Raw genomic sequence first — 17,905 nt, 5'->3', positions numbered from 1 at the left:
TACTCTCAAATTATCTGATATAGTTGCCTAATCAGGTTTTGAAACTGCAAACAAACTTTTCATGGTTTTAGACCCATGCCCATGTGAGGCTCGTTCAATAGACTGAGTATATGCTCCTTTTCTTCTTTAAAAAAATAGTACTTTCCATTGCTTTCTGCTTTAGAGATGCAAACCAATACTGCCATCCACTGTTCCTTTGGATAATCTTTTTCCCACAGTTCTCACCGAGATGTTTTGAAAAAAAGAAAGAAAGGAAACTGACAACAAATTTAAGTTCTTTGAAAGGATGGGGAGTTTGTTACTTTTGAGCAAGTGCTGCACTGAAGATCATAAAGGAATCAAACATCATGACTTATCTTCTTTTTCCAAATGCCTTGAGGGAGAAAACACACTCTCGAAATGTGACCAAGTAAACGAGCAGTCTATAGAGTCAACCTCTTCCTGGACATCACAGGGAGGGAAAAATCACCTAGATCCTCTTTGATCACAGTTTAACTTTGCTTCATTCAGCTCCCCAGGCTCAAGGCCATTTCTCAACCTAGTCACATTCTAATGCTTTGGGAAGAGAGCCTGTCTCCTCTTCCAAGCTGGTAAGCAGGGCATCTTTGTTGGTCTCATCCTGCTATCAGAGAAGCCCTCCAACTCTTTGAGAGGAGCACATATTCCTAGGGTCTAATACTTGCAAGTGATTGTACTCTATTTTGTGCCACTCCATGCCTGCCCCACACTATTATATCTCCTTTTTGCCTTACTCTTCCTGTTTTCCAATGAATCATTTGTAACTAAAATTATGAGGTATTCCTTATTTTTCTTTCACATGAACTAGAATTGACCTTTCAGGCAATATAGACAAAAAATCAAAGGGCCAAACTTTGAGGCAGAGAATGTCAATGTTGGAAAACCTTGAGGTGAGCTGGTCCAATTCCCTGACTCTGTGAGGGAAGGAACTGAGACCCAGAGAGGAGACATGAGACGCCTGGAGCTATGGAGTCAGGAAATGGCAAATCTAGTGGTAGAACCCAGGCCTCTCAACCCCTAGTCGAAACCTTTTGACTGCAGAGTGTTCCTCCCTGAAGCACAGTCCCTCTCTCCATCCTTGGGTTACAGGACATCCTAAATGGCTTTTTAAAAATAACATAAACCCCTCTGAGGGCATTTTTGTTTCTCTGTGCCTTTTATACTCCTCTTGACTTCTGCCTCCCAGAAAGCCACAGGATGTCTAGGTTGGAGCTCACAACAGTAATATCCTTCTTCCATCTCACACAGGAGAGGAGAAAGTACATGAGCATGAGGATCTGGAAAGGGGAACAGAGAGGAAGACCGTCTGTCGTAGGCCTGTTTTCATAAGAGGACAATCCAATGTTATTTTACTTATCTAGATTTATAGCTCCTACATGAGGAGATCTCAATTCCTTCATTCATCCAGGCACCATTTATGTTTGAACTGTTCTTTGGATTTATGCAGGTCATATCTCCTTATTATCTCTTGAAAGAGCCCCAAAGTAGGTCGCATGATAATACTAGAAAGCTGAGTAGCTCTCTCAATGTTTGTTCAGTGCTATTCATTCAGCAGCCACAACCTGTCTTGAGAAAACACCAATATGCGGTTTCTGTTCCCATCAGATTCTAATTCAAGGAGGGTGCGGGCACTTTTCACTTTATGGATTGTCATTGTGTGGGTGTGAGGTTGAGCTGTACACAGTTTTGCGGCAGAAGAAGATGGTGCCAAAATGCTTTGAAGAAAATTCTTTCTCTAACAACATTTTTTTTTCTAAATAAATGATATAAAAAGATAAAAGTGATTTAGAGAAGTTATTGGAAGATGGAAGGTCTAAAATACACTGGCAAAAGGACCCCAGTGAGCAGAAAAGCGTGGCGACCAGTTTGATTACAAGGCAAAATGTAGTAAGAAAATGACTATTTCCCAAAATCATATTAGGTACCAGGCATTGTGTTAGGAATTTTGAATATATTATCTCATTCCTCGTGAAGCTCTAGAAGCAATTGTGATTACACTCATTTTTCTGGTGAATAAACTAAGAGTGGGAGAACAAGGGACTTCCCTGAGATCACTTAGCAGATAAGGGCCAACATGAGGAATGAGTCGGTGAAGAATGAGGGTGTGTTGGAATGGAAAGCTTACAGAAGCAAGGGAGCTTAGGGCATACACTAGAAACAGGAAGTTGATTTACTTGTCTGGAGTAGATAATCATAAAAAAAATAGTGGGGTAGGGACCCAGAAAGACAGAAAGTCTGAATGCTAGGTTAAACTAATTTTTGTTCTGTAGACAATGAGGAATTATTAGTGCTTTGAGATAGGAAGAGTCATCAAAATTGTGTTTTACAATGAGAAATCTGGTAGTCCTGTGTAAGGCAAACATTGCAAATAATGAGACCAATTTGAGAGCTATTGCAGTAGCCCAGGAATGATGCTAAAGGGAAGATGAGGAGAAACAGTTTTTATAGGGTGACCATAAAGTTTAACACAAAATAACCTGACAATCGTTTATTCACTCATTCATTCCACTAATATTTATCACTGTGCTACATATTGGCATCTTATACTTCAATTCAGGAAACTGTACTTTTTAATTGAACATTTTATTTGGAAATAATTATAGATTCATACACAATTAGAAGAAATAATGCGGAGATATCCTGTGTACCCTTTTCCCTGTTTCCCCTATTGGTAAACATCTTATACAATTCTAGTATAATATCACCCCAGGATATTGACATTAATGCAATCCACTGATCTTATTCAGATTTCCCCAGGTTTACTTATACTTCACGGGCTTAAAAAGCATTATTTATTCTATAGGCCTCGTAGACTATTACTATGCTCAGTTGATCAGTTTCTATCATAAACCCTCACCACCTCCCTAGCTCACCGCAAGGAGAGTCTAAGAACATAGTTAAATGCACCATACAGCAGTACTTTACTCAAGTCTCAAACTAACAGTTCTGAAACTGTGTTTAAATCTTACTTCTTGAGGTTAAAACCTGCCTATGATTTCCTTCAGCTGGCTTTTACCCAACCTGAAAGTTACTGGGGACTTGTTAGGTATTCTTCTTCTATCATTGAAGTAAACACAGTCCATTAATATACTGGAATGGTCTTCATTCCTAGAAAGTTGAGTACTCTGCTATTCTCAGGATTTACCTTCTCCTCTAAACTGCATGGCTCTGTCTACTTGAAGGCTTTCAAGTGGAATATATCAGACTCAGAGATGTTATATCTGACTCAGCATGACTTTGGATGATGTCCTTAACCTCTCTGGGGCCTCAGGATTGTCCCTTCCACTTCAAAATGTCATGATGCTGTGGGAAGCACACCTTGCATTTTCTGTTCTTTTCATCTTTGTTTTGTACCTACTTTTTTTCTCCTCTCAGGCTCCCAGGGTCCTCATTTTCCCTACTGATATCCCCTGAGATCTTCTCTTATGAGAGGATTTGAGGACTTAATGCCACCACATACATGGCTCGTGCAGCTAACAAGCAGGAGCAAAGGTGTGGGTGTCAGCCAGTGCTTTGGGGATGGCATTTGGGGAGATCCAGAATTTGCTGTCTATGGGCAGTGGCACAACATGAAGAACACTAGACTCTGAAGGCAGACTGCCTGGATTTGAGCCCAGGCTCTGCTACTTACTTGTTATATGATGTTGGGAAATTATTTACCATTTCTGAAACTCAGTTTCTTCATTTGTAATATGTGACTAGTTAACAGTACCTTCTTCATAGCATTAAGTATTAAATGAGCTAATATAACTAAAGGATGTGGCATAGTGCTTGACACACAATACACATTTAACTATTAGTGTTATAATTTAGAAAGTCATAGATATGAATGGCACATGGCATTTATGTAGGACCTATAGACCTCCTGATGGGTGGATTATTATTTTTTTATTATGTTAATCACCATACATTACATCATTAGTTTTTGATGTAGTGTTCCATGATTCATTGTTTGCGTATAACACCCAGTGCTCCATGCAGTACATGCCCTCTTTAATACCCATCACCAGGCTAACCCATCCCCCCACCCCCCTCCTCTCTAGAACCCTTAATTTGTTTCTTAGGGTCCATAGTCTCTCATGGTTTGTCTCCTCCTCCGATTCGCCCCCTTCATTTTTCCCTTCCTACTATCTTCTTCTTCTTCTTCTTCTTTTTTTAAACATATAATGTATTATTTGTTTCAGAGGTACAGGTCTGTGATTCAACAGTCCTACACAATCCACAGCGCTCACCATAGCACATACCCTCCCCAGTGTCTATCACCCAGCCACCCCATCCCTCCCACCCCCCACCACTCCAGCAGCCCTCAGTTTGTTGCTGGATTATTTTTGAAAACTGTCTTATTTCCCAAGTCTTCTCTTCTCTTCCTCATAGTTGTTGTGTTGCTAGATAGTATGTCAAAAGTTTACAAATATATGAATTTTATACCTAAAGAGCAATACAACACATTTTTAATGGGGGTTTTCTTGGATCTATGTCATGCCACAAAGCTATCTCAGTGTGTTTTTAGAAAAAGGGAAGGGAACAGTGTAATTGAACATATGTTACCTGTAGTCTTGTATTAACACCTTAGACTTGTTAACTCAAATAATCTTTAAAATAACTTTGGAACAGGTATCAAATTCTGCATTATTCAGAAGAGGATACTAAGACTTGGAGAGATTAAATAACTTGTCCGAGGCCAGAGATCTAATCCCTGGCAGATCAAAGTAGAACACAGTAATCTTTACACTATAATATATCTCCTCCTCTGTTTACTCTGTGTGCTTTTGGAGAAGCTACAGCATGAGGAAATAATGGCTTAATATAAATATCTTAATGCAATTAAAAAAGTCAAATATTTGCTGACCATTTTACGGGAAAATCGTTTTTAAAGGTCCATTTTGATGTGGGACTTCCAAGCCTACATTTTCATTGCCAATTCCAGAACAAACTCATTTGGGGACATTAAATAAATTAATTTTCTAGAAAGTTCTTTTTTATTTTTTTAAGCTTGAGTTAGAATAATCTTAATAGATCAATGAAAATGTTTTTCTCTTTAGAATCTTTGTGTTTCTTGCTTTGCATCTTCTATCTATGTAAGTCACAAGATAAGATTTTGAGAGAGAAAATGAAAACAGTAGAACCAATGATTTTGTGGTCTTTAAGAGTGCCAAAATGTTTTCAGCAAAATGTTGATTCTCACCATGTCTATTCCCATTCCTTTTCCCTACCCTTCTAGAATTTTCTGCCAGCAATCAAGCTAAGGTTAGGAAGATTACCAGATGCAGCAAATGCTAACCAAAACTGAATTAATAGCTAGACACAATGCCCTCTGAATAAATTCTTGTCAGGGTCGGAGGGGATTCTGAGTTCTGGGAGGGGAAAGGTCCTTTGAAGGAAGGAAGGTTGGAGGTCAGCAGTCCCTGAATCCATACCTCAGCAGGTCCCACCCTCTCTTTCAATCACAGGCAAACCCAGTTCATCTATTTGTGATCCAAGGCCTTCTGGATTCTGGAAGTTATCACAGCTTTTTCCTGATTATTTGTAATTAGTCTCTAGGTTCCGATATATATATTTAGTCTCTTTTTCCTCCTTGGTTATTTGATCTTGATTTTTCTTGTATCATCTCTGGTTTTGCTTGCTTGTTTTATGTGACAGAAACTCAAAGCAAATTCAGTTGTGTGAAAAGAGGAATTTATTGGATCATGCAGTCCAAGAAAAAGTTGATCACTAATTAAACTTTGGATCTAGCTAAGGATCCATGGGCTTCAGCAATTACATTTGAATTATTCACTAAATCTTAAATGTCCAGGTGTACCCTTCATAGTCTGCCTAAGATTTTTAGGAAAATAAATATGTAACATTTTGTTTGTTTATTTATCAGGACTGACATGGTATTCTAGTAAATTTGAATCAACTACCAGATACCACTATCATGTCATTAACTAGATTTCTTACCACATGATTTGGATCTCAGAATTTTTGCCATTGAAGTTATATGTAATCTATTCAAATTTAGTTTAATATCATAATATAAAATTTAACAAGGGCCTTAAAAATATTGGAAAAAATTAGGAAGCAAAGCTCCATAAGCACATGAATTATATTGAGCCGTAGCTAATGTGTTTTTTAAAGATAATAAATTAATCGTCTTTCATTGAGACTTCTGATTATATATCCCATTCTGAAAAATGTCTCTGTATCCATTCAATTATTACTTAAGGATGTCTGGTTCACCACATCCTATACCTGAGTAAATACCCAGAAAAGCTGTATTGCTGACATATATTCAGAGGGTAGTCTTCCCACCAAATAATCATTTACTTCTAACAAATGCTTTTGGTAGTATTGTATAAGTGGGTAATAAAGATAGAATTAAAAAATTGAGATATTGGCTTCATCATACTCATTTTTAATATTCCTTCAATTTTGAAACAAATTATTTTTGGTTAAAAAAAGAAAATACTTTGCTGTCACTGTACATTTTACATCAACATTTTATTTTCATACAGGCTGGTGTTATCTGCCAAATTTTCAAGTAAAATTGTACATTTTAATAAAGAGATCTTATAATCCAATCAAAACATCATTATATGGACTTTCATATGAGAGTAAGACAGAATAGTTCTTGCCATACCAAAGCTCCCATTGGGAACAGCTAGAAAAGATAGATTAATTAAAGGATCATATGTTTAACAGTAGTAGACAGCTATTGAAGCAGTGGAGAACAGGGCAATTAAGAATATGGAAAGGGGAGAACCATAGAGTAGTGGGCTGACATTTTGTAGTTTTACCCTGGTTATATTTGCAAACTTGGGGTATAAGCAAAAAACCGAGTTCCTGGGCAAAGCCAAACTGAGAAAGAAAATGATTGAGAATACAGAAAAGAGCACAAGAAATACGTAGAACAATATCCAAAGCTCTAGCATACATGTAACTGAACTTCCTTAAGGGGAGAAAGAATGAGATTGAAGATGCACTTGAAGAGCTAATGGGGGAGAATTTTCTAAAACTGGTAAGGGATAATGACCAACAAATTCAAGAAGTCAGTGAATTCCAGGCAAAATAATACAAAGAAAACAAGATTTAGGAATATTATAATTAGATGGCTGACAACCAAAAACAAAGAGAAAAATCTTAAAAGTATCCAGAGAAAAATGACACTAAATAATAAGGTCACAATTGACCTCTTCAACATAAATGATGAAAGCTGGTAGAAAATCGAAAGTGCCAGAAGAAGAAGGTCTCAAATATCTAGCAATAGTGCAAAAAAGATAAAAGAGAACACACTACCCATCAATAAGTGAAAATAAAGTAGTGAAAATTAAGTTAAAAAGATAATCTGATCATTAGTGAAATGTTTTCTCAGGAAAATGGAAGCTGATAGATTTTGTCACCAGCAAACTTTGACTAAAACAAATACTAAAGGAAGTTCTTTAAGAAAATGTCCCAGAGGTAAACTTAAAATGCAAAAGAGGGAGATAAATTAAAGTATTGCAGAGTTCTAGCATTATTGGGGAAGAGATAAGAACAGTAATTTGTAGTAGTCCGTCCTAGGTCAAGAATGTATATTGTAATCTCTTAACATCACAAAGGATAATAAAAGAATGCATAACTAAGAAATTAATGGAGTAGGATAAATAGTATTTTTTTATTAACCTAAAAGAAGACAAGGGAAGAAGAGAAAATAAACATGAAACAAGTAGGTCAAATAGAAAACAAATAGCAGGATAGTAGATGTAAATTTAAGTAAATCGGTGATTACATTACATATAAAGAATATCTATAAATCTTTAAGAAAGAGATACAACCACTAGAAAAATAAGCAAGATATTTGACTAGCCACTCACAAAAGAGGATTACTGAATGGCCAATAGATGTGAAATGTTCTCAATTTTATTTATTAGTCACCATGGAAACATAAATTACCTTGTGATACCATTACGCATACTCTAGGATGGCTAAAATTAAACATACAAACAGGTAATGTTAAGAATTGGTGACAATGTGGACAAATTCCAATTCTTATTCACTGCTGGTAGAAGTGTAAATTGGCAAAAGCAAATTGAAAACCTGTTTGGCAATTTCTTCTAAAACTAAACCTAGTAAATCACATTATCTAGTAAACAGGACTATAATAATTCAAGCAATTTCCCCACGTTTATACTCAGTAGAAATGTGTATATAAGTTCCTAAAGACATAATATATTCAAAACAATACTATTTATAACAACCCACATACTATAGAATGAATAAGTAAATTGTAGTATATTTATAGAGTGGAATAATAAATAGTATTATAGATGAAAAAACAAACCCCACAGCTATTTGCAGTGGTATGCATTGATCTCATAAACACCAAGCTGAATGAAAAAAGCCAGCCATGAAAGAGTACTTATTGTATAACTCCATTCATATAAAGTTTAAAAAAAGCAAAATTAATCAATGCTGTAAGAAGGCAGGATACAGGTTATACTTGGTTGGGGTGGGTATGGACTTGGAGGATGCACAAGAGGGGCTTTGGGGATGCTGATAATGTCCTGTTGCCTAAACTGGTTGCTGGTTCCACAGGTGTGTTCACTTGGTGAACATTCCTTTGGGCTGTGCATTGAAAATACTTGCATGTTTCTGTATGTATGTTATAAAGAGTTGAATTGTGAATTATTAAGTACCAATTGAATGCATGGGACTGAGCTATGTGAGTCTCTCTTATAAATTACTTTTCCATTATAAGTACTTTAATAATTGCCCACTGTTACATGCCCCGAAGTATTAGAGAATGGAAAAATAATAATGGTGATGATACATTGTTTGTGAGTCACTTACCATGTCCTGACAACTTACATATATTTCTCTTAACTTCACAACAATCCTGCTTTTAATAATATCACACAAAACACAGTTTATTTCTTCAAAGAATTAAGAGTCACAAAAAAAGACAAAACCATTCATAAACAAAATAATAAACCACCAAAACTTGTGTGATTACCCAAAAACTTGAAATCCGCTAAACCAAGTGGCCCAGCATCTAAAAATTTGTGAATTGTGTCTGTTTGCATGGCAGTTTAACAGGTCAATTGTTAAGTATTGCAGAAGTTACGAAAGAACCATATATTGTGGGTTCATCCTTCAAGAATCAAATAATCCATTCAGGGACACAAGAGTTAAATCTGCAAAGCAATGAAAAGAACAACACAAAGAAATGTAGTCTAAACTATTAAATTGTGTCAGGTATTCCATGGATAGTACAAAAATGAAAGGTATGGATGTAGGATGGAGTGAGTGATTGAAAGGCTTATTGGAGGAGGTGAGGCCAGAGCTGGGCTGTAAGAAGGTGATTGACTAGCAAAGTTTCTTGGAGATCTAATTAACACATGTTGTGTTGGACAGTTGAAGATTACCTTTTTATAATAGTATGAATTGATATCCTGAATGGTTCTGATGCCATTATGATGTATCTTGTCTGAATAATTCATGCATAGACTAATGGATCCATACAATGGAACTGCAGGGGTGTTACAAATTAGAATTTATGTGCATTGACATAGCTGTGAGTAGAAGCTGGTATAGTGTTTGCCCCCCTCTTACCAGGGCTAGTGTGAGTGTGTGTGCATGCACACATGTTTGATCATTAGGAAAACAAAATCCAGCTATGTATTGAATTCACAAAAATATTTCTCAAAATAATTTGTACAAAGAGTCATACAATGTATGTCCATTGAAGGAAAATTAAAGGGACAAAATCACTTGAGGCGGAGTTTTATGAGAGGCTGGATCTTTTGAACATTATTTTTAACTTCTCTTAGAATTTTAGCTGAGAATATAATTTGGTTAAGTTATTTTTTATATTTTTATTATAAAATAATAATTTTATTATTATTATTATTTTTTTTTGAGAGGGAGTGAGAGAAGGGGGAAAGGGCAGACAGATAGGAAGAATCTTAAGCAGGCTCCACACCCAGTGTGGAGTCTGATGCGGGGGCTCGATCTCACAACCCTGAGATCATGACCTGAGCCAAAATCAAGAGTTGGACGCTTAACCAACTGAGCCACTCAGGCACCCCTGGTTAAGTTATCTTGAAAGACTAAATTTTATTAGAAAATTTCCTGGATAAGTCCACTGTTCATTTCATATTGTCATTGGATTTTTCTTTTTGCTTCTAAAATTATCAAAGTTAATGTATTATTTGCTAGCCCTTTTTTGATAGGGGGAAGGGTGCCAGGGGCATAATTTAACCCATAAAAACTAGTATATAACTATTATTTATCAAATTATGATGTTTTGTATTTTAGTTTCATTACCACAAGGATGGCAAAACACACTGTAAATGCTATGCTTTGCTCATGGTATAGGATTTTGCCACTTGTATGTAAATGAAGTCATTTAGAGTAATAAATTCATATGCAGAACATTTTGAAGATAGCTTTTACCTCTGTTATGTACGTGGAAGAAGAATCAAATTCATACTTTGGTATTGTTCACTCAAAGATTCAGTCTAAAATTGGAAGGGACTTTAAAGGTTCAGTAATTCCCAAATGATGATCAAGGGACTCATGCTAATCCATAACAGGGGTTTTGTATTTTGTATCAAAATGAGAAAAATAAAACTCATGTCATGTCTTGATTTAGCTAGCTAAATTTTGTCCAATTAAGTTAGGATCTATGCCTTTTACAATTTTTGTTTATTTTTGCAGATTGCCTTTAATTTTAATATTACATGTTCTTATGTTTTTATTTAAAATATAATTTATTTTATGAAATGATACTGGTCATTGGTTTTGGTTTGAAGGTCTTTACTTGGCATTACAAAAAGTTAGTGAGCATTTTTTTTCCAGTTTCCATTTAAATATATATGTATATATATATTTATTCCTGGTCCATGAAATTCATGTTCAGAGATCATTGACTTAATCAAATGACCCATCTGATTCTTGAATTCCCTGAACTACATGCCCACCATACGAAGGTTAAACATCCCTAAAAAAAAAAGAGAGAAAGAAAGAAAAAGAAAGAAAGAAAGAAAGAGAAAGAAAGAAAGAAAGAAAGGAAGGAAGGAAGGAAGGAAGGAAGGAAGGAAGGAAGGAAGGAAGGAAGGAAGGAAGGAAGGAAAGAAAGAAAGAAAGAAAGAAAGAAAGAAAGAAAGAAAGAAAGAAAGAAAGAAAGAAAGAAAGAAAGAAAGAAAGAAAGAAAGAAAGAAAAGAAAGAAAGAAAGAGAAAGAAAAAGAAAGGAAGGAAGGAAGGAAGGAAGGAAGAAAGGTCACCACTTTTAACATAGTCCTTTCCATCCTTAATTTTCTTAGAAAATTCTTTTAAAAAATTTAGCTGTGATTTTCTTGAAAATTTATCTTTTTGGTTTTTACTTCTGAAAACACACTCCCTATTCTAAATGCAGCCCTTCAAATATATGAAGAAAATTATTGTTTTTCCTGAGTCTTCTCTTTTTTTGACTGAACAACCTAATTTTCTTTGTTCCTCACACAACAATGTTGCAAGTTACTCAGATTTTCTCTCTTCCAAACCTGTTTTAGTTTGTCAGTGATACTCAAACTCTTGACATCCAGAACTGAATTAAAGCCTCAATAGATATAAATATCTAACTGAAGGGACTATCACTCCCCAAACTCTAGACACCATGTGTTAGTACCATTTACTATTTTATTAGCCATTTTGTCAATTGCAACGCATCTCAATTTTCAAAGGAATGAGTCCTTATGATTTTTTCTGCCTCTGGTGTATTGTTTTCATCTGGAAAACAACTTCAATTAGAAGGTATCATACTAAGAAATGACAACTAAAAATTCACTTGTGGACAATTTATAGCAGGCAAAGTACAGGGCTTTTTTAAAAAGATAAAAAATTCTTTCGTCAGTGCCCAGTACCTTCTGGGTGGCCCTCTCCTTGTTAAAATCAGTTCTTGGTAAAGAAAATAAAACTGGTTCATAGTTAAAGAAATTTCTTCTGTGAGCCTCTTCATTTTAGCCAAGTTTAGAGCCATAAACTAAAGCAGGGAACAGCACACTACAGCCCAGCGGCCAAATCCACCTTGTCTGCCTATTTTCACAAATAAAGTTTTATTGAAACACAGCCACACTCATTCATTTTATATTGTCTATGGCTACTTTTGCACCACAATGACCAAGTTGAGTAGTTGCCACAGAGGCTAAATTACCCATAAAGACTAAAATATTTATTATCTGGCCCTTTTAAGAAAAAAATTTGTGAGATCCCTGAAGCTGCAAGAGCATTTCTGCTATGAAGTTTTGGAATAATAAACAGGTCAGAGGAGCATAAAAGAAGGTGAAAGAAGGTTTCCTGGACAGCTAAAATTAGAGCTAGTTCTCAATCTACCCAGCAAGAGGTCAGTATGGGTTGGGAGAAGAAATGAACAGCACTGACCTAATTAATATGGATTTGACATTTGCTGGAGAAGAGATCTGTTCCATATGGTAAAGCTGAAAACTTAGATGTCAGTGCTGAGTTGCTGCAGAAGAGGATGGTTGTCTTGAAGTAGTATATATATTGTCATTTATGACATGAATTACATTAAAGTTCTTTTTGTCACCATGCTCAGGCACCCTTCAGTTTGGAAAGAAGGTGGACCAAATAATCCTATGCTTCACCATGTAGTTTCACCAGAGAGGAGATTTTAAAAAGCTGACTCAACAGATCCAAAAGAAATCATATTAACATTCATACATACTACATTGCTTTGGAGGTACAGAACTAGCATCTGAAGAGATACCACCATGTGTGGTGAAGTCAGCTTCTGTTTATCAACTACATAGCAACAGGATGCTGATCCAGCAGATGTAATTTATATCTGAGTGGTGGTTTTTAAAAAGATCCTTTTATATTATAAGAGTTTGGGCTTTTTCCAATCTGGAAAACAAATAAGAAACCAACATATTCTTAATTTCTTTCTATGAAATGCATCCCAGCCTCCACAAAGAAAATGCCAAAAAAAATAAGATCAAAATTTGAAATGTTGTTAGAAATGTCTGTGTGGGAAGTGTTAATTTATTAACAATCAAATAGACAAATGAAAATCTACCTTTGCTGTAGAAGGAATTAGCATGGAAGACCATAAGCTAAACTGTGACCTAGGCAAAATTATTTTCCACACTTCATCTTTCTCCCTCCATTTCTAGAGTTACCTCTGCTTTTCCCTTTCTAGGAATTTAATACACTGTGCTGCTCCAGGTTGTCGAGGGTGTCTACAGTCCTGCTGATTAGGCTTGATCCCTTTAGTGATTCTGGATACTTTCCTTTCATCAGAATTCGATGTCCTGGATGCCATTCTCTCAGGGTGATGGATGATGTCATGGGTCCTGCCTAGGAGACCCCAGAAGTAAATGCCCATGTGTAGCATTAACTTAAGGAGAAAACTAGAAATTCCAATTCCTATGGAATACAGAATACCTACATCATATGATGTCCCTTGACTGGAGAGGTTACTGATCTACAGTCCCTTGCGGAGCCATATGGGTGCCTGAGGCTAAAGGTAAAATATGGAATCTATACACATTCACCAGAATATCTTCCCACAGTTTTAACAAGTGGAAAAGTTAATAAGAACTGTACAGTAAAAAAAAAAAGACCATGTAGAACCCTGTGTTGCCCAATCTCTTTGTACACTGTTAACCCTTATAAACAGGCCTGGAGGAGCACACAATCCCCATGTGGTCAGGAACCAGTCTGATTGGAAATAACTGTTTTTCTTTGCATAATAATGCATAAAACAAAACAACATTCTAATATTAAATACTCAAACTCTCATGCAAATTAAGATTTTTTTTTTTTTTTTTTACCTCCCTACTTCCTCAGCGCAGGCTAAACACAGTTCAACTTTGAACTATGTTTCAGTTCACCTTTCCACACTTTGTTCCCAACACCCTTTGGTGCCTTTGGTTCCTCCAGGATTTGAAAATGGGGAGAGAGGTCAGAGACTGAAAGTGTCTCCCTTGACTGGCACAGTTGGTAAACTAGCATTGGTACCCTTTGAGTTTCATTGAATTTCATTCACATAAAATAAGATAAAAACAGAGAGGGAGGCAAACCGTAAGAGACACTTAACTCTAAGGAACAAACTGAGGGTTGCTGGAGGGGAGGTGGGTTGGGGGATGGGGTAAGTGTGTGATGGGCATTAAGGAGGGCACTTGATATAATGAGCACTGGGTGTGATAGGCAACTGATGAATCACTAAATTCTACCCCTGAAACTAATATTACATTATATTGAATTTAAATGAAAAATTTAAGACCATTCTTTCCTTCCTTCATGAGTCTTTGTGGATCTTTTTGGAGATTCACGCACACATGCGTACATGTACACACTTTGGCCCGTTTCCCAAGACTTCTTGCTGAGTTTTTCCAGCATAGGTACTGCATCCTCTGCCAGCTGCCTAGGACTTGGCACCTGACTTAGGGAAGTCCACTTGCACAAAGTTATTTGTTGAGTTCACTTTGTCCTGTGGATGTTCCTCTCAGGCAGCATCCAGGACAACCCAAGTCTTCTCTGAGGTCACATCTTACCACAGCAATCATCTATTGCCTTGCTTCATCAAACTCTGAAGGTACAGGCTTTTCCTGGGGTGGGTGATGCCTAGGAGTCACCAAACCAGCTTCCTGCATCTGTGAATGCCTGTGAGGGCCCAGGATGCTATTCTAAATGTAGGAGTACTTAGATTTCTTAACTCTAGGGTTTCAGCCCGAATTAGGTAATAGGCAAGCTCTCATTTTACTATTCTTTACAACCATGTAGCAAGTCTTTAAAATAGATTTGGGGCAGGAAGCTTTTGCCACTATTCTCCCCTGATACTTCTTTTTATTAACCCATCAGCTTCTGCTTATTTCAAGGCCAGTCCTGGTGGTGACTTGTGTAAATTAAATCTATGAGTCAGAAGAGTGTGTGGTAAACATCCTCTGTGGGAAATTAAAAAGAAAATAGTTAGAGTTCTTGTCCTTGATTTGCTTGTTGTCCAATGGATGTGGCAGAGCTATCACAAATAGGTTCCCTGTAGCATGACTGAGAAGACATCCATACAACCATTGGTAGCTCACCTCTGAAACATATTCTTTAGTTGAAAGGGGGAAATGCAAGATGACAGAGAATCAGAAAGTTTGAGAAGATCTAAAAGACTTCTTGAATGAATATAGTCCAACTCAAAATATGCATTGTTAGCCTACTTTGTACCAGGGATATAGTATTAAATTTTGTATTATACGATACAAAGATCCCTTAAGGAGTTTACAATTTGATAGAAGATATGAGATATGTAATAAAATAAATATAATGAAAAGATATTGTAATTTTAATATTAATTTAGATACTGCATTTTTCCAAACATAGCTTGCTTCTTCTTAAAAAAAAATTGACTAGAGTTGATCATTCACACAATTTTAGACTCTGAACTTGGAGGTACTTTGTTCTTTTAAAAATGGAGATGGAACTTACTTTCTTTACCTGTTGGGACAGAGGTTTCTGACCTTTGAACTGAACCAAATAGTCTTTCCTCAGGTTTCTGAAAGATAGTTTGTGCAAAGTGTTCCTTTATAGATTTCAAAAATACTTTAATCAATAGTGTAAACCATTCACACCTAATTTTAAGTGTTCCCCTTCTAACTGCCTTCTATTTCTTTCTTACTCCTTCCAAAACCCACCTCTAATGTGTCCATTTTTATGTGTGGTTGTAATTCTGGTTTCCTTCCATGCATGTTACTCAACAGCGTAAGTTCAATGCAGTCAGTGAGTCAGTTTTATGACTCGACGAATGTTACCCGGGGAGATAGGTAACATTCTTTGATTTTATGGTTGTCATATATATAAATATTGAGTTCAATTTTCTAGTCTAGTCCTGTTCTTGCTTCAGGTAGTGACCAGGCAGCAGATGAGATTAGGTCACCATATTTTCAAATCTGTAAAAACTGCTCTTTTTTAAAAAAAATCAAGATTTTTTTTAATGTGTTGTTTTGGGGGTTTTGTTTTTGCTTTTTTGTTTTGTTTTGTTTTGTAACTTATGATCTGGCTTTATGATGTAAGTACAAACTTAAAGTTCCAGGAGTTTTGCTGGAATTATATTCAGAATCTTTAAAGTGGCCTGCCGGTTCTTGAGTTAAAGGACATCATTCTTTTGTGGTAGCAAAAGAAGGCCAATGATAAAAGCCTCAAAAATAAGCCTTGAAGAGCAGTCACTCTCTTGCCTGAGAGTCTTCAGTTAGGCAGAGTACAAGGATTCTTCAGAAAATGCCAAGAAGACCTCAAGAGAGCACATGTCAACCAAGCCACAGGGTAGGGTTGGAGACCCTTAAAGCTAAGTTGGGGTCAGATTGTGTCAGCATTCAAAGACATCTGTGGGTGTTTGGTCTTCATCCTGTAGGCAGTAAGATGACTTCAAAGAATTCTGAGTGATGGCGTGGCATCTGTGGTCGACTGCAATGTGGGGGAAAGATTTGGAAAGTGAAAAGTTAGAGGCAAATAAGCCAGTGAAGAGGCTGTTATAATGATCTTGGTCATGTATGACAGACATTATTTAGTGGAATGTTACCCTGAATTATTACCATTGATAATTAGCCTATAATTTTTTAAAAAAATATCAGAAAATTTCACTGGTAATTGTTAGGTCAAGTGTAGTTAGGGACATCAGAGAAGTTTTGTCCCTGGCCGTGAGTTAATAGCCAATGATAATTCAGACATGAGTCAAAGATTTTGGTGCAAAATCTGAGGAATTTTGCTGCCAGCCAACCTCTCCCTGTGTCTTGCCCTTGGCCTCCAAGTTGCATGGTCAGAGAAGTCTTGGCAATGAGAAAGTTCGGACTTAGGAAATTTTAGAGTTTAAAATATTATAACTATTGGTGTTTCACCTGAAGTCCGGTAAGTTTCACAGCTAATGCTTTCCCTTCTAAGGAATATTTATGTTTTCAAGGTCAGGAGTAAGAAAAATCTGAACACTTGGATGATGTGAATCGAGTATGGTACTGATAGATGAACACAGTGTTTAAGTGGTTAGAAGGCCTGTTAGGGCATATATTCCTTTCTACTTTAGTTATTTAGCAGATAATGATATATTTTATTAGGTTTTATGCAATGATCACCCAAAGGAGTATTAAGAGAAACATGATTCAAAGAATGATAGAACAACGTGTTGGAACAGACAATAGATATGGTTTTGATATCACAAAAATCATGGATCTAGATAAGGCACTTTAATAATTAAGGCTTTAGATTCTCTTGTTGAACGATTCAGTTAAGCACTATAAAATCCCAGGATATTTTGGCTTTTACTACTTGAAGTTAGTAGAAATGGAATTAGAAATATCTAGGCTTTGTATTTATACTTAAAATCATTGAAATTCTATCTTCCAAGAATAAAGAGATTTAGATTCAAGTGTTTAGAAGGACTAGAATGTATGTGCGTGTGTATGAAATATTAGCTTTTAGTTGGCAAAATACTGATCTTTGATGAGGGAAACCAAAATTGTTTCAAATTACATGTCACAGACCTCAGTTGCTCTGCAGAACTATTTTCCAGTTTGGTGAGTTGTTTTATTCCTTGATTCCTGTTTATGCTTTTCCAATCCAGCAAGGGAAAATGAAATGGATCCTATTCAGCCAGAACTCTGTCCTTTAGTCTTACCAACTCAGTGGCTTGCTAACAGTGCCCCAGCACAAAACAAACCGGTCTTTCTATTGGAAAATTTCTAAGCAGGCTTCATTTCCACTCTGTTCTATTAAGGGGACCCATAAGCATTTTCAGGGAGCATGGATTTTATGACTGCAGCTTGAATGCAGCTGTGTCTTTTCCAATCTATGGCCAAGAGACAAAATGCAACATGAGATTTTTAAACATTCCAAGGCCCATCTGCCATGTAACCCACTTATCTTTGTGGCTGCAAGTTCTTTATTGAT

The sequence above is a fragment of the Zalophus californianus genome, chromosome 6, assembly GCF_009762305.2.
Source record: "Zalophus californianus isolate mZalCal1 chromosome 6, mZalCal1.pri.v2, whole genome shotgun sequence".
Classification (NCBI taxonomy): Eukaryota; Metazoa; Chordata; class Mammalia; order Carnivora; family Otariidae; genus Zalophus; species Zalophus californianus.
This window is presented reverse-complemented; position numbering follows the sequence as displayed.